Source organism: Euphorbia lathyris, chromosome 8 (assembly GCF_963576675.1).
Source record: "Euphorbia lathyris chromosome 8, ddEupLath1.1, whole genome shotgun sequence".
NCBI classification, from domain to species: domain Eukaryota; kingdom Viridiplantae; phylum Streptophyta; class Magnoliopsida; order Malpighiales; family Euphorbiaceae; genus Euphorbia; species Euphorbia lathyris.
The window spans coordinates 74,327,502-74,351,640 of NC_088917.1; the positions used below are offsets into that span (position 1 = coordinate 74,327,502).

General features: G+C 33.2%; 1 long non-coding RNA gene across 1 annotated transcript; it reads left to right on the plus strand.

Annotated features, from left to right (window-relative positions):
* The first annotated feature begins 6,973 nt into the window (after nt 1-6,973).
* LOC136203941 (uncharacterized) lies at nt 6,974-7,953 on the plus strand. Its single transcript, XR_010674996.1, has 3 exons — nt 6,974-7,141; nt 7,294-7,422; nt 7,534-7,953. It is a non-coding gene; the product is annotated as an uncharacterized lncRNA (long non-coding RNA).
* Nucleotides 7,954-24,139: the final 16,186 nt, after the last annotated feature.

Below are 24,139 nucleotides of genomic sequence, written 5' to 3' on the forward strand. Positions count from 1 at the left end.
ATGCATCTTCAACTGATGTGTATCTATCCATCCTTACCAGGGCCGGTCCTGTCAATTTAGGGGCCCTAGGCAAAATAAGCAGTAAGGGACCCTTTAATATAAAATTTACAATTTTAGGGTTCCTGTAGGAAATATTAAATTTTAAATTGATTTTTATTCATGTCATTATATAAATTAATTTTCAAATTCCAAATTTATTAAGGTAATAAAATGAAACTTGTCTTCTTACACTTAACTACCCATATATATATATATATATATTAAAAAAATTAAAAAGGAAAACATTATAAAGGTGGGAATCGAACACATGCCCTCTTTAGTTGAAAAGCAAGGTAATACCATTCTGCTACTTTGAATTTTTTCATCATACTTAAAACATAAGATATTTATTTATAATTCTAAATTATTTTTTTGGCCCCCTCCAGCCATGGGCCCTAGGCCGGCGCACGTCGGGCCTAGGCCCAGGGCCGACCCTGATCCTTACCTAATAGATCATATTGACTTTCTGAGAAATACAAATTGAAAAAAAAAGTGATTTTCAAATTATTAACTCATGACCTTTAACATAGACAATATTTTATGTCAACAAATTTTTTGAGGCATAACTCAAACTGAAGTGGTTGGAATTTGCATCTCTAAAATAAGAGTCCTTTAGAGCATCTTTAGTGGTCTCTTTTATGGGCCATTCTCAAAGTTTTATACTTTTGAAAAAACAGTCTTCAATCATTAGAGCGGTTGGTTTGGACCCAAATAAGAAGACTCTTTGTAGATGGAGACTATTTTGCTCTGTAAAAGCAATAATAAATCCAAGGATAGGATTGGAAAGGGAAAGAGACGCGATGATGTGGTAGAAAATTATTGGAGAGTGAAGTTCGATTGCTACTTATTGGTGTGTGGAAGTTTGGATTCAATCTCCTTTTTCCGATTTCTGGCCCCACCAAGAATCTGCACACAAATACAAATGGCAAGAATATTGAATATAAGCGAGATTTATTTTTTTAATGATTTTTTTTTTATTTGGTGATGTAATGTGATGAAAAATATTTAATGAAAAATATTGAATAAACAATCTCCTTTTTTTTATTTTTTTAAAGATGATCTTAGCTTTGCAGAAAAATGACAATACCTTCTTTACATGGTCAAGTACAACCACATCCTCATACAAGCCAATGTGTATGTCAAATAGGCTTCTATCATCCTTAGGCGCCCTTAAAAATGGAAGCTTTTTGTTCTCTACATATCGCACCGTATCAAAGAGAAATATCCAACCCAGCCACCTGATCATGAAATATTATTAGCAAACTCATAGAAAAACGGTAAGATATGTACAATTATGTCTACCTGGAATGATTAGCAATTTGTTGGAATTCAACACACTCCAACTGTTTCTAATAATGGGAAATCAATCATAAATTCCAAAAACTGTTTCATCATCTTAACTCTAACCAAATACATAGAGCTTATCCAAATGATCATCGTCAAGATTTGAAAAGTATCACGATAAAAAGCAAAACAGAAAAAAAAATCCAAGCTTACAAGTTTCATTTGGATGGTAGGGGCACCATAATTGACAGCTCAAACATTGACCCCTACCTGCAAGAGGCGGAAGTAGATGGCATAAGATAATGCAAACTATACTACCAATGTAGATTGCATTTAATTGAAAATAAGCAAATGACTGAATTGAGTAAACAAAATCAACATAAAAGAACCGTTAAACTAAAATTTGAAAAACACAAATTTTATAAACTCACATCAAATTCAAAACATATTAACTTAAGTCCATGAATGTAAATAAAATAGTGCTTTATGAAACACCAAGTATTCGAATGTATACATCTCTATGTACATTTTTTTCCTTAGTTAAATTTAGGGGAGAGGAAATAATTTTAGTAAATCATCAACTGTCATCAGTATACATCAAGATTCAGATTTAAGAGATAATTTGCACATGTGCACTCAGGAATGTGAAAACTGGAGCAACGCAAAAAAAAAAAAAAAAAATACTCAACATCTAACAAGTAACTTTCTGGTTCGCTTAACATGTGGCAATTCACTCTTAAATGACCAAGTGCCAAAAACGATAGGAAACATGCATAAGCTCTTAAAACACAAAACTAAATATAAAACAATTTTAAAATGTTAAAAACTATTCTAAAATATATTGATTAACAGAATAAAAATATATTAAAAACTATATGAACCGCAAGATAACATATGTTCCTTTTGATTAGTTTTTTTCGTAATTGATCTATTAAATATTTTTTGAATGAAATTGATATATTAAAACCTTTATTTTTAATGTATGTAAACTAACTAAAAGGTATCTAAAACTCAGAATTTGGGTATGGGCTCTTCCTTCTCGGCTGAGCTTTGGGGGATCCTTTCCGGCCTCAAGCTTGCTAAGAATCTTGGCATGAAGAATTTGAGTGTGGAATCTGATAATAGTGAAGCTATCAAAATGATCTCTGAGAAGAGTGCTATTTGTTTGAAAAGCCAGAATTTAGTCAAAGGGATTAGAAGGATTTGCTCGTCCTTTGATTCCATGAGTTTCTGCCACATCTTCAGAGAACAGAATAAGGTGGCGGACCGTCTTGCGGCTGAGGGCCACAGAAGGATTTTGGGTGTCTCTACATTTTCTTCTCCTCCGGAGTCCCTGACTTCTCTCCTCTTGGATGATATGGTGGGGGTTAGCTTCCCTAGGCTAATCTCGGGTTAAATCCTTTGTTTGTTTTTTGCTTTGTCTTTCTTTCCTTTCTTACCAAAAAAAAACTAACTTAAAGAAACCACCGATTTAAAAAAACTAAAAGAAACCACCCGACATTAATATTATTAATAAATGAAAACAATATGAGTGTAAGTTAAAAAAAATAGGCACCACAAAATAAGGAGAAAAAAATATCAAAAATCAACTAAATTGATAGAAAATATGATAGCTCGTTAAAATGGTCTTTAATTACGCTTAATTCCACTTAAAACTAAAGCAGTTTATTGATTTTGATGGAAACCCAATTACTTTTTATTTCTATGTATATATATATATATATATATGTATTTTATGAGTCTCTACACTCACTCATAATATGAAAATACACGATTTACAAATTATAATAGAGCTTAGAAGATTTCTCTAATTTGGATTTTAAGAGTTTGATACACATCAATGGCTGGAGGTTAGATTTTATTCTTTCGTATTATTTTTTTTTATTTCATGGTAAACACAAATATTTGTCTTATAGTTGCTATCAAAGTTCTTTAAACCTTTGCATTGATGTATGTTTTTGTTTTTTGGAATTTGAGGTTTGAAACAAATATGAAGATTTTGGTTTCCTATTTTTCGACATTTCCAGAGGCTTTTTCAGAAAAAATAAATTTTTTAAACTAAACGAAATTAAATTCTGAGTAAAATAGTTTTTGAAATGTTAAAAACAAAGTTATATAACTCTAGATATAGGCATGTCATTCAATAGGTCATAAATTGAAGTAATACAAAAATGAGGAAAATACACAGAAAAGCACATTCCATGAAAATTTTATGGTTATGTCAAATCTTATTTTGAATTTTATCATTAGAGAAATTATCAATAACTAATTATTTTTAAGAATGTTTATGACATTTCTAAAATAAAAATAAGTCTAGCTGATATAATAGAAATAAAAATTATTAATTTGATTAAAGCCAAAAAATCATATTAATTTGTGATGTTTATGTAAAAAACCCGTACAAAAATTAGCACAGTTTTATTTTAGTTTACTATATTTTTTTTGGTAGGTAAAGAAAGAAAAACAACAAACAAAGAAACCTAACCCGGGATCAACCTAGGAAGGCTGACCCCAATCCTGTCCTCAAGAAGCAGGGAAGTGAGAAAGAGGGGAGGGTCTGAAAGGGTAGAAACACCTAACATCCCCTCATGGCCAGCTTCCGCCAAGCGATCCGCAACCCGGTTCTGCTCCCTATAGATGTGGGAGAACTTCCAGAACTCGAAGGAAGGGAGAAGCCTTAAAATGGCTTTGATAAGATTCTGGCTTTTAAGACAAATAGCCCGGTTATCTGAAATCCTGTTGATCGCCACCAAGTTATCAAATTCAATAGAAAGCCTGCTAACCCCCAGGCTAATGGCGAGCTTGATACCAGAGAGGATACCCCAAAGTTCCGCAGAGTAGGAGGAATCCAACCCTAGATTATGAGTGAAGCCTGCCAGCCAGGGACCACCTGCATCACGAAGAACACCTCCTGCAGCAATCTTCCCATTGTTAAGGCAGGAGCCATCTGTATTCAGCTTGACAACCCCTTCACAAGGTTTACTCCAACCAATAAGATGGACCTCTCTCTTCTGGGTAGCTCCAACCAGGGGATCCCCTTTAAAGCTCTCGGTGATGATAGAGAGCTTTTTAGAGAAGAAATCAAATAAATCCGGAATAAAGACAGTTTTCTCAGCAAAGATCTCCTCATTTCTCCACTTCCAAATTTGGTGACAGATTATAGCAAAGAAAATATCACCATTGTCCATGTTTGCCAATAACTTCCCACTAGCTCCTTCCGAGAACCAGTCAGCCTCAGAATGAGCCATAAAGGAAGGGAGAACGTGGTGGGGCAGAACCTTACTCCACACCTCTTTACTTTTGGGGCAATCCCTAAGAGCATGACACAAGGTTTCAACATGGTCTCTACATCTAGTACAGGCTCCCGAAACCGCCAAGTGCCTTCTCTGTCTATCCGAATTAGTAAGCAACCTGTTCTTGACTCCCAGCCAAAGGAAACTCCTAATACGGTAAGGGATTTTAAGGGCCCAAATAGACTTCCAGATATCCGATGGAGGATCGTCCCTGTTAGGAATAAAGGCTTCATAGGCAGATTTACAAGAATAAGCACCATTATTGGTCAGGGCCCAGCAGTGCTTGTCTTTATCTTCCTCTTGATTACTAATTTTCACTCCTCTAATTTTCAGGAGGGTCTCCAGGTTAAAGAAGGTATCAAACTTAGACCAGATCCAGTCACCCTCCGAGTTCACCACATCGGCAATTTTAGTTTACTATATTATGTTTTCCTTTGGGATTTTTTTTTTCTTTTATTTTATGGCCTTATTTGAGTTGGGTTTTATTAAGTATCTTATTCATTAATTTTATATAGATTCCAAAACAAAATTCTCTGAGAATCGTATATATTCAGACAATTAAAACAGATTGAGTTATTAAGGTTTGTTGGTGTCTTTTCCTTTTGATAAGTGGATGAGATTTTATATATACATCATTTTTGGCTATATTTGTATTTATCTAAAGAATTTGTTTGAATTTAATGTTAATGTTAGTTTGCATTAAAGACACTTTTATTATATATAAAATTCAATCAATTGCCTAGTGGTCCATATAATTAGAAATTAGTCACAATAATTCTAATTTGCCAAAATTATATATTAAGTTGTGTTTGGACTATATTTGGTATAAGGATATTAATTGCAGTTAATATTTAATGTAATAAATTTTGTCCCACGCGAACTTTTGTTGTATCTGAATAATTAATTAGGATAAAATATCAAATTATGTTTCCAATTGACCCACATACATTACAAATAGGAATGTAAATTAAAAGTTTAAGAATACAGTTTAATAAATATATATATTTTTTTAGATGAAAATTTGGCACACATGTACTTTTTTTTGGGTGATGGAAGCTTTATCATTATTAACAGCACCAAAAATGGCAACCTTCAATGTGTACGCGTATTATTATCTAAAAGTGCATCTCTTAATTTCACATTCTTTTGGGTTTCACGAATAATCTCAACAAAAGCATGAACCCCCACATATGTTAAAATCATATATTCATATTACATAAGCTGCAAATAACAAAATAAAGTAAAATTAAATACAAAACAATATAAAAACTCGGTGCTCAAGTTACCTAGACTTATCCATCTTCTTCAGTCATGTTGTTACTAGACGAGCACGAGGGCAAGGAAACATGGATGAATAAGTCATGTTGTCCAACTTGGACCTAATTTTGATAATTTGCACATTGAAAAATTTGATCAAATAGCTAAAAACTTCTTCGGAATTGTTATCTGCTGTTATATACAGGACACTGATTAGAATCCCAAATCTTCCAGAAAACATAGGGAGTGATGGTGGCGGTTTGAAATTAAAGGGGGAAAATATACCTTAGTGACATCCAATCAAGGTGTGTTCGTACAAAAGGATACCATTTAGGGATCTGATCAAGAATCCACGATACACCAAACCATATTTCACAAATTACAGATGTCAACCACAAACAATAATCATTGACCGGGTGGAGAAGTCTATAATGGAAAAAGAATCCAAGAATCACAAGACGGAGAATGATTATCAATCTGTAGGGATTTATTTTGCTCAATAGAACTGATAACTTCCTTGAAAGGGGCTGCCTGTCGTCATCCATCCTGAAAGAGTGATAAAGAAAGCTCAAAAAAAACCCAAGTAAATGAATAAAAAAAGATTCCATAAACAAACAAGTTACTAATATAATTATACAATTAGCACTTCCAGATATCAAATAAATTGCAATTGAAAGCGACATATATTTTTTACGTTCTTTCTTATTGTGTTTATATGTTTGATAAATTAAGTCATGAGTCAGGTCATCTTTCAATTTCTATTTGATGCTTATTCAGGATTGGATGGTGTTTCTTTATACTTTATTAATTCATTACGGTAGCAGGTAGAGTACCTGCAAAAAGTGTTTTACATGTTCTTGAATTTGTTCAACATTGATACATTTCTATCCCCTCAATTAATAAGCACAAATAGAGGAAAAAGGAATGGCTTATTAACGGGATTTTATAACAGGTCCGGGTGTTCCATGTAACAAAAAAGACCTGCCATATATGTGCCGACACCTGTTAATTAAAACAATTTTTTAATTTATTAAAAACCCAAATAAAAAACTTATAACACTGATCCAGAAAACCACCGATCAAGAAAACCACCGATCAACTCTGCCTCCGTTCGTGATCATCTATCTTTGTAATTCATAGGAACCCAAATTAAAAGCTTAAAAAATGATTCCCAGGAAAATAACGCCGACCAAGTGCCTCATTCTCCATCACATCTGTCGCCGATCAAGAGCCGATCGGCACGGTTCTCCTTCTGTTTGTTCATCTGAGTAATTATGGGTCTGTTCTCCTTTTTCTAATTTTTAATCTACTTCCTTCTCACATCATCTTTGTTGAATTGAATCTAATAGTCAATAATTTCTTTGTTTGATTCCATCCATTTTTCTCAATGAATCTGAAACTTAATTTTGTTTTGGATCAGTTTAGCTTGATTAACAATTATATGATGCTTTGAAAGAAGTTCCAGAAAAATCAAAACCGCCGACGGACTGCGAAACTTAATCAACGGTATAGGAACTTGATCGGAACATATAGAATAGAAGCTATGGAGGTGGAGTTTTTTTTTTCTTTTGAGTTGATCGGTGGTTTTCTGGATCTGTATTTTAAGTTCTTAATTTGGGTTTTTAATAAATTAAAAAAATGTTGATTAATTCATTTGCAGAACAAAAAAGAGGCAGATAAATGGAACCGAAAACTTGAGAACGGCGGTCGGACGGCATGGATATGGAAAGTGGAGAGCTTGAGTTCTGTTTTGCTGCAAGTGTTTTAACTGATATTAATTAAGTTGTATTTTTTAATTAAAAGTGGAGAGCTTGAGTACTTGATGCCGATAGTGAAGATCGGTTGATTCCGGCAGTGAAGATGGGTGGAGGCGGTGGGTATGGGTAGTGGAGATCAAACGATGATGGAGATAATGGTATTAATTGGATTAAATTTTTTTTTAATTAAAAGTGTTGTACAGGTGTCACAAGGTGAATGGAAGGTCCTTTGTCTAAGTTGGAAGTCCAGGCTCCTAATATAAAATCCCCTATTTTAGAGTATAGTAATAGACAGGGCCGCCCCTGGGCATAGGCCCGGGGTGCGCCGGCCTAGGGCCCAAGGCCGAAAGGGGTCCAAAAAAAATTTAACTTTGTAAATAAATTGCATATGTTTTAAGTATTATACATAAATTCAAGCTAGTATAATGGTAATGAATTGTCTTCCCACTAAAGAAGGTATGAGTTTGATTCTTATCTTCGTCTTTTTTTTGATATTTTTTTGATGTATTTTTAATATATAAATGTTATGCATAGTAAGAAGACAAGTTTCATTTTATTACTTTGATTAAATTTGAAAATTAAAAATTAATTTATATAATGATATAAATAAAAATCAATGGGTTAAGGTGCAAAATACTCATAACGTTTTGGGTGAGGAGTAATTTTACCTCTAACGTCTAAAATAGTACAAATTTAACCCTAATGTTGGCAGCCAAGAGCAAATTTACCACTAACGTTGATAATTTAGGTCAATTTCAGACACAATTATAAAAACAGATATTTTTGTCTCTCATTTTGCAACAATTGCATATCAATTCGTTCTAAAAAAAGATTTCATGTGTTTTATAATTTAATAATAGAACTGGAGATTAATATTTAAAAATTCGGTGAATTTTTTGATTTTTTTTGTCCAATTCGTACAAAAGACGATATATTTTTTTTATTTTTTTACATCCCAACATATGTTTGTGATTTATTAGTGATAAAATGACGCTTGTGTGAAGTGTAGATGCCAAGATTCATGATCGAGAAGACAGTTTGATGAAATATTTATCAAATAAACCAAATTTATCAATGTTAGGGGTAAAATTGCTCTTGACTTTCAACGTTAGAGGTAAAATTGCACCATTTTAGACATTAGGAGTAAAATTGCTTCTGATCCAAAACGTTAGAGGTATTTTTGAACCTTAACCCAAAATCAATTAGTAAATTTATATTAAAGGGGCTCTTACTACTTGTTTTGCCTAGGACCCTTAAATTGTGAGGACCGGCCCTGGTAATAGATAATAGATAGATATGGACTATATTCATATGGAAAACAATGAAAGATATAATTGTCGAAATAATTGATTGGTAATCAGTTCTTCTATTTGCCTATATAAAGTGGGTAAATTTCAAGTCCTAGAGCTAGTGCAGTAGGCGCAAACAAAAACGCATCAGCTAAATCTTTAGATAAAGAGTTGTTTATCTATGAAAAAACCATGTTATTATTTTCTTCCCATTTTAGAAACTCATCTGAGGTAGTTTCCTCAGGTTCAGTATCTTTTAGCACAAAACTAATTTTCTTTTTGCGCTTAGCGCAATCATGTCGATCTCTACGAATCTCTCCTCTGAATTGATTTCGTCATAGGGATACGCAGGGATACTTTTGGGAATGTGTTTTGGAATAAATTAGGTAACATTTAAGAGATTTTTTTAAATAACTTTATAAAAATAGGGGTTAATACAAAAGAAATTAATATATTGAAAGAGGTTGAATTCTGAAATAATTCACTAGTATATTCCTTGACGAAGTTGTCCAAATATATACATACAAAAACTATTCCTAAACTAATACTAATTCGGAAAAACAGAAACCAAACCTAACTATACCTAGGAGAAAGGACACCTATATGCATGGTTTGAACTAAGGCTGCACAAAACTAACCGAAAAACCGAATTTTGAAACCGAAACCAAACCGAAAAATAGGTTAACCGTAACCGATGGACTAGTTTACGGTTTTTATTTTAAAAACCGATGGTTAACCGAAACCGAAAAATAAATTGATTATGTATTAATACACATAAAACTAGTATAAATATATGTAGAAATTTAATTATCAATTTATAAACATACATATTTATATTTAATTTTTAAGTTAAAAATATCAAAATAACTTAAAACTTATTTGTTTTGACAATTTTGTTAATTAAATTTGAAGTTACATATTTTTATTTAATATTTAAATAATTATATATTTATTTTAAAGTGAATAATTATAGATGTAAAATGATATTTGCTACGAAAAGTCACTAATGGTTAACCGGTGGAAATATATATAGGTTAACCGACCGAAGTTTATATTAACCGAAATATGGTTAACCGAATTAAATGGACTGGTTAATGGTTTTTGTTAATGGACTGGTTAACCGACCATATGCACCCCTAGTTTGAACTAGGTAAAAAACCACGTGTAATACAAAACTTTTTTTTTTTTTGGTAAAACGTGTAATACAAAACTAGGAATAACATGCTTAACATAAATAAATCTCTAATATAAATAATTAATAAAAAACTAGCATGCACCTCCCCTTTCATTTGTAAAAATAAATAAATAAATAAAAACTAATCATTATTAAATGTTTGTAGATAAAGATCTAAAAATGTCATTTCGTAGTTTAAATAGTTCGAAGTATTAAATGTTCTTTTTATGAATTGATGACTTATGAAGAGTGTTACTTATGGTTTTATAATTACTTATTAGTGATTTATGATTTTCTCATATTTTTCAAAAATATCGTTTACCGTACCCGTACGCTTACCGATATCCGTATGCGTACCCATATCGGTAATTCGTAGATATTTGCAAAAATGAATTTACGGTCACATATTAAATCCAGTGCATGTAATATAATTCACAAAAGCCTTGTCATATAAAAATGACGTTTTATAGGTAGGAATAAGGTATAAGGTGTAAAAATATCCCTAACGTTTACAGTCAGAAGCAATTTTACATCTAACGTCTAAAATGTTGCAATTTTACCACTTATCTTAGTAGCCAAGAACAATTTTATCCCCAATCTTCGCAAATTGGGTTATAGAACATATATATGTCATGATTTATGTGATTTAATAATGAAATTAAAGATTAATATTTATAAATTTGACGAAATATTTGATTTTTTTTCCAACTCGTACAAAGGACTTTTAAATTCTTTTTAAAAAAATTCACGTCTAATCATATGACTGTGATATATAATTAATGAGCGATAAAATGGCGCACATGTGAAGCGTAGATGAATAATTTCTTAAATTGACCAAACTCTTCAACGTTAGGGGTAAAATTGCTCTTAATTGCTAATGTTAGAGATAAAATTGTACCATTTTAAACATTAGGAGTAAAATTACTCATGATTATAAAAGTTGGTATTTTTGCACCTTATCTCTAGGAATAAGCTTGAGAGTAATGAACTTAAACAAACTCAAACTTGGTCAAATCTAATTTGGCAATATTAGAAAATGAGACTAAAAAATGACATGGTTATAAATGGTTGGATATTTGGTGATTTGTCTTCCAAATATATATTATTTGGAGTAGAAATGTACCAATTAAATAATAAAAAATCAAATTAGAAAATGTTTCCTCATACATGGAATCTCGTAATTCATTTTACTTGCAATGGTTGTCACTTCCTATATTTGAAAATATGGACTATATTCATATGGAAAACAATCAAAGAGACATAGTTGTTGAAATAATCCATTGGTCCCTGAGCTTCTGCATTTACACTAATTAGTCCTTCTATTTGCCAATATAAAGATCCGAAAATGTCTTAGAATAGTATTTAGACTAGATAGTTTAAATAGTTTGAAGTATAAAATTTTCTTTTTTATGAATTGATGACTTATGAATTATTAGGATTGTTACTTATTGTTTTATAATTACTTATTAACATGATTTCTGGTTTTCTCATATTTTTCAAAAAATTCATGTCTAATCATATGACTGTGATATGCAATTAATGAGTGATAAAGTGACGTACATATGTGAAGCGTAGATGATGAGATTCATGATCGAGAAGACAGTTTGATGAATAATTTCTTAAATTGACCCAACATGTCAACATTAGGGGTAAAATTGATCCTAGTTGCTGACGTTAGGGGTAAAACTGTACTATTTTAGACGTTAGGAGTAAAATTGTTTTTGACGGTAAACGTTAGAGTATTTTTGCACCTTATCCCTAGGAATAAATTTGACAGTAATGATCTTAATTGTATCAACCTCAAACTTGGTGAAATCTAATTTGGCAATATTAGAAAATGAGACTAAAAATGGCATGGTTATAAATTGTTGGATATTTGGTGATTTCGCTTCAGGATATATATTATTTGGAGTAGAAATGTACAAATTAAGTAATAAAAAATCAAATTAGGGAAATTCTTCCTTATACATGGAATCTGATAATTCATTTTACTTGTCACTCCCTGTAGTTGAATATATGGACTATATTCATATATAAGTTCCAGTTTCAAAATTTAAGTTAAGGGTAAATAATTAATTGGTCCCTGAGCTTCTGCATTTACAATAATTAGTCCTATTTGCCTATATAAAGAAGGCAAATTTGCCTTGAAGAACATATCTTTCTTCCACCAAATTTCACAGTGGGATTGAATTTGCTTGGTGCAGCTGCGGGAATGTTCTCTAGTGTCTTGTAATGAGCAAGAAGATTCCCAGCTGCACCAACCAAATGCTATCCCTCTGTGAACCATACCAAGGAGTAAAGCTGCAGATTGAAATTCTCTGTCCTTATTATCATTTTATTCATGTTCATGCTATGTTATTGAATAAGTAATGTTCATCTCCACTCTGTCATTCACCGTTATATCTAGGTTTTTGTTTTACCTACTGTTTGTCTGCTGTTGCTGTTGCAGTTGCTGTTTGCTATTAGGGTTTGCTGTTTGAAAAAAACTGTTTTCCAAAAAATAGAGATTCTCTGCTTTTATAAGATGTTACTTTTCAGGTGTAAAAGGCAAAAAAGAGATGACCAACCAAACACCTAAAACTCTCTATTTTGAAGTGAAAAGCAAACACCCCTTGGTTATTCAGATTACAGGTCAACACTACAGCTTCTTGAGTTGTTAATCTAAACCCTCAATTAGACCAAACAAAATTGGAGCCTAAAGAGAGAATGCTCTTTCTGATCCAATATCAATGCTACTGCTGGTATTAACATCTGATCTAATTTCTCAAAAAACCAGAAAAAACAAAAATTTAATGCTATATGAAATGAAAACTTACAAGCTTTAGTAGATTGAAACCTTTACTGATTGATATTTATGTTTTTCTTCAATTGGGTTTTTAGGGTTTGGTCGTTCTTGTTTATCTCAATTGGGTTTTGGGGGGTTTTTAGGTTATAGATCATCGTTTTCTTCATGTTCATGCTATGTTATTAAGTAATGTTCACCTCGAAACTGCCATTCACCGTTATATCTAGGTTTTTTTAGAATCCTAGGAAGGTTCAAAACATCTTAAGGCTTAGATTTAATAACCCTAAATCTAACTCTGACCATTCAGATTCACACAGAGAATCTTATTTCTGATCCAATATCAATGCTATTGCTGGTATTAACATCTGATCTAATTTCTGAAAAAACCAGAAAAAACAAAAATTTGATGATATAAAAGAAAACCAGAGAGGAATGGGAACTTTTAATTGTTATATGAAATGAAAAGTTACAAGCTTTATGATTGATGTTTATGTTTATCTTCAATTGGTTATTTAGGGTTTGGTGATTCTTGTTTATCTCAATTGGGTTTTTAGGGTTTCAGGTATGGATCATCAAAGGCATAAACAGCCTTCTGCAGGCAGTGGAGTTCCTGTTTCATATCAGCCTAGCCACATGATGAGACCTTCCCTGACCGGACCACCACTTCAATCTCTACCTCAGGCAGCCGGAGTCCCTGCTGCATCTCCTTTGACCCTATTATGGTCTTTTGAATTTCAAATCTGTATATTACCAAAGACATTGTATTGGACAGCTTGTATATGATCCTAATATTTGTTAGATGCCATTTACTAATTTATATTAGGTTAATTACACCAAGGATACTCCAATTATCAGAAATGAAATGCCATGTATTTCTTTTTATTATTATTTAAACTATGTGTAAAAATTTGGTTTACTGATCATCTGTATGTCCTTTCGATAACTGTTATTGTCAAAATTTGGACAGAGAAATCAAATATAAAATAAGATGAGTTTAATGTTAATAAATTAAGTTTTGTGGTACTGATGTCCATTCTTGATACTCAAAGGACCATAGGTGTAATTAGCCTAATTTGATTTGTTCATAGAACTTTATGGTTGTGACAGTATTTTTCACATGGACCCTGATAACCATAGGTGTAAGTACAAAAGAAGGAATAGAAATAACTTATCGGAATGTAAAAGCTGTGTCGTGGACAAAATCACTGCGTTGAAAACGATTACGGCAGACTCTGGTGCAATCTGGAAGTCCGATCGTCAACCAAGGTTTACACAGCGAGCGTCGCACTAGTGCACTCTAGGACGAAGCTTTGGAACAACAAAATATTTAATTGCCCACTAAACACAATTTAATAACTCTTTTGGCCCAACCCAATATAAACCCTTTAACCAACTCAAAAGTTTCCCATGTGAGATACTTAAAGTCACAAAAGACAAGCAAAGACTAAAGAGTCATTTTACCAAAATCTCCAACACTGATGTCCATTCTTGATACTCAAAGGACCATAGGTGTAATTAGCCTAATTTGAAAGAGGTTTGAACTCTCAATCTCAATAAATGGAAAAAATATATATTTGATAGTGATAAAATAAGGTGGTGGAGGAAAAAAAATTTGAAAGTAATTAAAAAATGTGAAGGAGGGGGTTCGAACCCTCAACCTCCGGCTAAAATGAAATCAATAGATAAATCCTCCTACCAACTGAACCAATTACTTTTAATGTTATATATTCATATCTGTATTTATATATATACTATAAAATATTTTATAAATACACTATAAAAATATTTTTTTGGGCCCCTTATCGTTATGGGCCCTGGGCGGGCGCCCCTCGTTTCATAGCCCAGGGCCGGCCCTGGTCCATGTGAACACTACTGATGATTGTGATCACAAGTCGAAAAATAAAAATGAAACATATAATGGAAGATTAAAGGTAAAATGCACTAGTTGTTAATAAGTTTAGAGTTATTACCTGAAAGTCATCAGAATTTCGTTTTCGTTCAATAAAATTAGTGAACTTCACATTTAACTTTAATTAAATTAACACGAGCAATTTGTATATCAAAATTCATTGGAATCTTAACGTGGCATATATAAAATAGTTTATTATATGCCAATTAAAAGCTATATCAGATATGTCTGACTCTTATGATTGATGTCATTACTATCAAACTCGTATGAATAGATTCAAGTTGGCTAAATTTCGATCTATCTATATGGGGAGAATCAAACTCGATGAAATCAACAAGCATATGCAAAGGAAAGAAGGACGAAGTCTTGAGATATGATTGCAATATTTGAGACATATCTGATTCAAGTTGGCCAAATTTCGATATATCTATAAGAGGAAGAAAAACTATTTTGCAAACTAGAAAAAGAGAAGAAGAAGAAGAAAAGGAGGTCAACTCAGATGAGATTCTGGATGGAATTTAATCAAATTTGCAAAGAACTCTCACATTCAAATATTGCAATCATATCTCAAGACTTCGTCCTTCTTTCCTTTGCATATGCTTGTTGATTTCATTGTGCGAATCGGGAGAGTCTTAAAAAAGGTGAAAATAGAGAGTCTTAAAAAAGGTGAAAATAAAATGAAATCAACAAGCATATGCAAAGGAAAGAAGGACGAAGTCTTGAGATATGATTGCAATATTTGAATGTGAGAGTTCTTTGCAAATTTGATTAAATTCCATCTAGAATCTCATTGATCTCCTTTTCTTCTTCTTCTCTTTTTCTAGTTTGCAAAATAGTTTTTCTTCCTCTTATTTCTTCAACTCACAAATTGATTAAAAAGCTAAAAGGAAACATTGGAAAGAAAAATACCGATTATATTCACACGTAAATAATTAAGTGAAGAAAAAGAAATTGGGATAAAAGAGTAGAAGATGTTATGTATGGATTTTCATTTTTCGGACGCCATTCACAAATTGGATGGAAGCATAGTTGTCAAATTAAGATTCACGTGAATCGAAATTCTAGTTTTGTGACTCATGACTCGTGATGCATAATATTATCGAAAATAAAATATGTATCACCTTTACAACAAATCATATTACATATATGATTTTTTTTGTTTGTTTTTGTTTTTTTTAAACTATTAAAATGCTACATTTTTTTTAAACTCAAGTCAACTTAATATGTATTGTTATAAATTTAAGGAAAAATTATAAAACTAGGTCAAATGGATGCCCATTTATATATTTAGACCAATTATCCAAACCATTACCTATCTAGATTATTTATTTGTGACTTTCCCAAAATGCCCCAAACCTTTCATCTTCTCCTTTTTTTCTATCGGTATCATCGTTCCATCTCCCCCTTCTTATGTATCATTTCATCTCTCCCCTTCCTTTATATTTTGCGAATCACCTCCATTTTTTTCATCATCTTGTCTCGTCTTTCTCTCTTTGTCTCTCTGTTTTTGTGAAGACATGGTTCTTCATCTTCCTGTTTCATGTTCGTCTCTTGGTTTTTTTCTTCTTTTGCGAATCGAAGGCATTATTATTTGACGTTCTTCTGCGTTTATCATATGTTTATTGTCGATTTCAATGGAAAAAGGCAGAAATAAGGTAAGTATCTACTGTTTCATCTTCGTATTTTTTTTTCCAAAAAATGGCTTCACAAAATGAGTTTGGGTCACATTTTTTGAAGTCTGTGAACAGAAATTCATATGGAAAAGGATAATTTTGCTTCGTAGAAAGCGAATATGCTAAGCCTGCGAAGCAAACTCATCCTTTTTTAGCTTATTTTTTCTCTTCACAGATTCACTTCTGCAAAGCAAAATCATCATTTTCTAGGTGAAATTATCTTCGCAGACTTTGTAAAATGTGATGTAGTCTCATTTTGCAAAAGTACAAATCATCATTTTCAAATATCTTTTTCTTCACAGACTTCGCAATTCTCTGTCTGTGAAGCGTTTCTTTCATCATTTCCCTAAAATGACTTAATTTTTGTGAAGATTGAATACAAAAGCATCAATCATAGTGATCTGTTTATCTTGAATACAAAGATATTAATCAGAGTGAGGGGTGATTTGGATGTGATGAAGATGGTGAACCTGCCGATTTTTCTTGCTTCTGAAAAGAAAAGACAAATCACCATTATTATCCCAAATGCCATAATTTCTGTATGACACTGCCAACTCTTCTTGCTTCTATAAGATCTGGAAGCACTTCAATGTTCTAGTTTCTTCTGCTTCTGAACTTCTTAGTAAAATGTTCTCGAATCACACTCTCACCCGAATGTCTTGGGAAGTACACTAGGGAGAGAGTGTGCTTTCAGAATATTGTGCTAATCATTCTGTTCTAGAAGCACATTCCTGGGGTTTAAGGTTTGAATTATTGCTGCAATCTTGTTGTAAATTTTGATAATGTTATGATTTTAATGTTATAATTATGGTTGCACTCTTGTTGAAAATTTTGACAATGTTATGATTTTAATATTATAATTATTTTTGCAATCTTGTTATGATTTTAATGTTATATACCACTTTGCATTTTTCTGGAAACTGCGAAGCTTGTGAAGATAATACTACTCAAGTGCATGACTTTTTCTTCGCAATTTGCGAAAACTGCGAAGAAAAAGTCACTCTCCGAAGTAGTGTTGTCTTCGCAGGCTTCGCAGTTTGCGAAAAATGCGAAGAAAAAGTCATATACTTAAGTAATATTGTCTTCGTAGGCTTAGTAGTTTACGAAAGTGCGAAGTAAAAATCAAATTAGGAAATGCTTCCTTATACATATGGAATCTGATAATTCATTTTACCTGCAATAGTTGTCACTTCCTATAGTTGAAAATATGGACTATATTCATATGGAAAACAATGAAAGACATAGTTGTCGAAATAATTGATTGGTCCCTAAGCTTCTGCATTTACAGTAATCAATCCTTCTATTTGTCTATATAAAGTGGGCAAATTTCAAGTCATAAAGCTAGTGCAGTAGGTGCAAACAAAAACGCATAAGCTAAATCTTTAGATAAAGATATGAAAAAACCATATTATTATCCTCTTCCCATTTTAGAAACTCATCTGAGGTAGTTTCCTTAAATTCAGTATCTTTTAGCACAAAACTAATAATTTTCTTTTTGCGCTTAGCGCAATCATGTCAATCTCTACGATTCTCTCCTCATGAATTGATTCTGTCATAGGGATACGTGGGGATACTTTGGGAATACGTTTCAGAATAAATTAGGTAAAATTTAAGGGATTTTTTTAATAACTTTATAAAAATAGGGGTTAATACAAAAGAAATTAATATATTGAATGAGGTTGAATTCTGAAATAATTCACTGGTATATTCCTTGACGAAGTTGTCCAAATATATACATACAAAAACCATTCCTAGACCAATACTAATTTGGAGAAAGAGAAACCTAGCCTAACTATACCTAGGAGTGGACAAATATGCACGGTTTGAACCAGGTAAAAAACCACGTGTAATATAAAACTTTTATTTGTTTCGTAAAACGTGTAATAAAAAAACTAGGAATAACATGCTTAACATATATAAATCTCTAATATAAATAATTAATCAAAAACTAGCATGCACCCACCCTTTCATTTGTAAAAATAAATAAATAAATAACTAAAAACTAATGATTATTAAATGTTTGTAGATAAAGATCTAAAAATGTCTTAGAATAGTATTTATACTTCGTAATTTAAATAGTTGAAGTATTAAATGTTCTTTTTATGAATTGATGACTTACAGAGGTAGATCAGGGTGTGCAAGGAGTCCTTCCGCACATGGCCTTAAAATTATAAGTGCCCCAAAATTTAAGACGTGGTTAGTTAAATATAAATGTTAGCTTAAATTGAAAAAAATAATAATATAATATAATAAGATCTATTTACCTTATTTCACTCTATTGAATGCATATGTGATTTAAATATTCAATCATCCAAAATTGATCTTAATACAAAATTCTATTAAATATTAAGGGTTTCATAACAATTTAGCAGAGGGGTCCCAAAAAGTTTAAGACGACCTTGATGACTTATAAAGAGTGTTACTTATGGTTTAATAATTACTTATTACATGATTTGTGATTTTTTCATATTTTCCAAAAATATCGTTACCGTACCCGTAAGCGTACTGATATCCGTATGCGTAACTGATAGGGGTATTTTACCCCTATCTTTTAGCGTGATTTACGGGTTAATTTTAGAAGAAATAAATAAGTTTAATTGCAAAATAGAGTGTTTTGAATAAAATAGCGAAATAATAATAAATTTCGTATTTTCGGATAATTTCCCTTGTTTTTGATGTATTTAGGAAATAAAAACGTCAGGCTAACTCGGCTCTCAAGAATTGTATTTCAGGTACAAGGAAGAAACAAAATTCATGCCAATACGCAGGGCGTATCATCCCATACGCGGGGCGTGAAATATCAAGTCAGAAATGATTGCTCTATCCATAGACACCACGTGGGATCGAGTCAGCATACGCGAGGCGTATGCCAACCTACGCGAGGCGTATAATCAAATGTCAGAAATGATTGCCTAATCCTGAAAAGTCAGACCGCATGGTCTCCGCGAGGCAACGACCTATACGCAGGGCGTACCACCTTACACGCGGGGCGTGTAAGGGAATTCTTCAGTGCAAAAAGTCCAGAGACTCATCTATGCGGGGCATGCCTCAAGCTACGCACGGCGTATGGAGACCAAAGCAAGCGATAAAAGGTCAGAATCTCAAACACGCCATGCGTATCCCAGTCTACGCAGGGCGTATTTGAGACAACAAATCTAGAATTGGTCCACATGCAGAAGATTTCTAACGAAATAGGCATCTACGCGAGGCGTGCCACACCATACGTGGGGCGTATTATGGGATTTCTGCACAAATAATGTTGCTCCATACTTGTACCTTGCAAAGTTACAATTCTGCCCTAGCTTGATATGTATAAATAGGCAGCTCTTGATACATCTTGAACACATCATTAGAGAGAGCAAAACTATACTTGTTTTGATTGTTGTAGTTTTAGATTTGTTTTTAGGCTTTGTGTAACTAAACTCTTCCATCTCGAGAGCTTGTCCGTTGCTCCCGGCATTTCATCAAAGTCCCGCTCCATCTCCGCACACCAAGCTCGAGAGCTCCACCATTCAAGTCCTTAGAGACGGCTTTTGAGTCCGGTTAGCTAGTTCCGAAGGTGGATTCTTCCCTTTACACTTGCTAATTAGCTTGATCTCATTCTATGTACTAGGCTTGTTTGTAATCCATATTTATAATTTATGATTCATAACCTCTTTTTCTATATATGTGTTGATGTTTGTTGCTTGTTTTGATACTCGTAATTGACTATTGTGTAGGGGAACGCGATTTCCGACGCCATTCGGGCTATCTTTAGGGATTCATATAGGTGTTGCCTTACCGGAAGTGACGCTCCGGAAACCGTAGGAATTGACAAGCCACGGAACTTACGGGCCCTAATTTCTGGTCCCAAGCATTAGACACGCCTTGACTAGGAACCACATAGTCTAAGTACTTCACGGGTCGGTCGAACTACACGTAGTCGTCTTTACAAGAGCAAAACATTAACCATATATGTATTAGGAGTCGTTATTTGTCATAGTTATAACTTATCGCCAACCGTATCACTTCTTAAGAGTTTCGTCATATAAATTTGCCTCACCCGTAGTTTGGAATAGTTTGTAGTTGGTTCCCATATCAACCTCGGAGTATTTACCGCTTAAATAAAGTATAAAACCGAGTCGTTTAATACTTGCAGTTATAAATCCCGTGGATTCGATACCCGATCTTGACCGGATTATTACTTGATACGACGGGGTACACTTGCCCCTAAGTAGTGACGTCTAGTAGATACAAAGCACTTAGAAAGAGCACATCCATAGTCATAGCGCACTTATCATAATACACATTATATCCTAAGAAAACACTACGCTAGACATCGCCCCATCAAGTTTTTAGCGCCGTTGCCGGGGATTTATAATTTCTTGCAATATTAGACAAAAAGGTTTTATTGTTAGTTTAAGCATTTGTAAATATTACTTTCTTTTTGTGTGAATAATTTATTTTGTTTCGTGTTGTTACTAATGATTTGTTTCATGGTATGATGCCTCATAGTCGTCGTCTGTGGGATGACCTCATGGATGACGAATGTTCGCACCTACCACCAACCTCATAATTCGATGTGGTAATCTCTATGCTTAAAGACATTCATGAAAGATTATCTAACACTGAGGCATATTGTAGGGATTTGGGAAATCTACTTGCCAGATTGAAGTCTCGTCTTGATTCAGCCGCGGACGAATCAATTCGAGATACCAATCCGGTTGGTCAAAATGGAAAGCTCGAGTTAATTGAGTTTTCTCAAGAAGATTCTCCAAATAATAAAGGTTGTCTCAGTTGCGAGGAAACGGACATCGATGAGCCGGTTGTGTGCGGACCCATGGAAATAAATCCAAAGTTAGAAGAGTTTGAGGTTCCTTCTACCTCGGAATATTTCACTCTTTTTGAACTACCAAATGAGTAAAAAAGGGAGCAAACTACACTCTTCATTAATTTCTGCAAATATAGTTTTTGGTTTTTGTTAAATTTTTTTGAAGCTAACAATCTGTTTTGTAGGTACGGATTCTTTATTCAAGAATTTGCATTTCTAACGCGTATGGAAGCATACACCTAGGAGGAAATTCTAAGTCGAGCTCACCGACTATAAAGTAGCGCTTCTTGGGAGGCAACCCAAGCTCGAATAAAGTTTAATTTTATGTCTTTAATTTACCTTTTAAGTTTTTACATTTAAGTTATTATCGTGTGATTAATTATTCTTTTTTTTTACATTTTATTAGGTGTTCGTGTAATTTGTGTCAATTCGGTGGGACGATTTGGAAGGGAATTGTAAGTATTGACGTTGGCAAAAATAAAACAAAACAAAAAAAAATTTGAAAAAAATTATGTTATTTTATTTTATTTTATTTTACTTTTTATTTTTGGAATATATATAATATATATGTTGATTTAAAATAAAAAAAAAACAAATATTTGCTGCCGCAGCCCACGCCTCGCGTGCGTTGCTGCGGCAGTGCCAGAGGCTCGGGCCCGCGGGGCGTGCCGCAGCCCACGCCTCGCGTGCATTGCTGCGGCAGTGCCAGTGGCTCGGGCCCGTGGGGCGTGCCTCAGCCCACGCCTTGCGTGCGTTGCTGCGGCAGTTCCAGAAGCTCGGGCCCGCGAGGCGTGCAGCGCCTGGCTGGCCGCCCAGCGCTGGGCACCTCCGCTGAGCGACGCCCGCCGGCCGCAACGAGTTGAAATTTTATTTTTATTTTTATTTTCTTTCTTCTCTAATTTTATTTTAATAAAAAATTATATATATATATTTAATAATAAAAAAAAATCAAACAATAAATTAATTAATAAATTAATAAATTAATAAAAATATTTACATTAATAATCTTACACCCAATTTAAATTTTCAATTTTATATTTTAAATAAATGCCAACCAAGTTCGAGAATTGATACCTCGAATACTTCACAAGTCATTTCTTTCGGGAGCGGAGCATGTCATATCCACCACCATCGGAAGATGTTTGAGGGAGTTTTCTCTACCTTACTCTTTTTCTTTACACCTTGTGCTTCAAATTTCTTTCGCAATGTCGGAACTTATTGCGTTTTTAAGTGTGAGGAGGGATAGGGTAGATCACCCTCTATCTTTCAATTTAAATGCTATCTTTCTTTTTGTTTTTGTTTTCTTTTCTTTTGCGACGTCCTTGGAATAGACGTCATTTTAATAACGCGGAGGGCCGTGCAACCCCGCACCTTCAGTTTGTTTTGCACTAACAAAAACAAAAATAAAAATCAAATAAACAACAAAATAATTAAACTAATTTATTGATCCCTAAAATTTTTCCCGACACACTAATCTCCCTCGGAAATTATTTAAATGTTCCTATGTTTGTCCTTAAATGTAAATACCGTCGGAACACAAAGGATCGGTTTTAGTAAGAAATTTTAGTCTTAATTTTGAAGTTATAGAATTTATGCAAAGCCTAGGTTCGTACCAAACAAAAGCATTGAGTCCTAACCCATAAGTTATCTCCATAATGAAATTTAAAAAGGTAATAAAAACGTGATGTTTGAAAATTTAGCGAAGATTCGATAGTACACAATTTAAACCCGAATCTTTTGTGAGATATTTTTGAGCCTAAAAGAGTTCGTACGAGAACTCTATTTCTTTCACAATTTTCGAGAGCTTTGACTTCACTCGACTCATAGAGTTTGCACCTAATGCCGGGATTAGTACACTTATTTTGGTTAAAATGGCAATAGATGATGAAACGAACTCACTTAGTCTAATTCTTTTCTTAACTTATTTTTCTCGTTTTCATTTACCTCTAGGAAACCCCCTTTGAGCCTATTAACCAACGTCTTTGTTTTTAATACCCTTTTTAGCATTTAACCCTTTGAGCCTAGGAAAGCCTTGATAAGTAAACACCTTAAACCCTCGAAATCGTTTTTGTGCCGCTCTCAAAACAAAAAGAAAATAAAAATACAATAAAGAGCAAAAGGCATTCTCAAGCTCCACCCGAGCAATTTCGAGTATATCTTATGAACTCGCTAAGGCCAAAATAAAAATACGGTGCGATCACCAAAATGGTATTTAAACTCGAGTTTCCAAAAATTAACCACTAAAAAGCCACCCACATTACAACCCCCCTCCGGGTTCATTTTTAATATTGTCTAAAACCATAACATAGGAGGAAAAATCCGGATGAAAATGCAAACTCAACGTGATCTCAAGTAAAGTGCAAAGAAGAGTGCTAAAACACCGACCCACCAAAGATTGAGCGTAAGAGTGAAACCCCTTGGTGAGGTGCAATCGGGTTCTCAAAAGATAATCGACCCCCGTTAATATTGCCTATTAGTTTTGATAATGGAGGTTTCAAACAAGTTTTGGTCACTCGATTGCTTGCGTAGGTACTTGCCGAAAACTTTGCATAAAACTTCAACTTTGAAATCACGCACTTGGTAAAACCAACCGTCGGTTTGTTTCTTAACAATCTCAATCCCTTGTCTTTCGATTTCTTTTACTTGAGGACAAGTAAAACTTTAAAGTCCGAGGAGGTTTGATAGGGGTATTTTACCCCTATCTTTTAGCGTGATTTACGGGTTAATTTTAGAAGAAATAAATAAGTTTAATTGCAAAAATAGAGTGTTTTGAATAAAATAACGAAATAATAATAAATTCCGTATTTTCGGATAATTTCCCTTGTTTTTGATGTATTTAGGAAATAAAAATGTCAAGCTAACTCGGCTC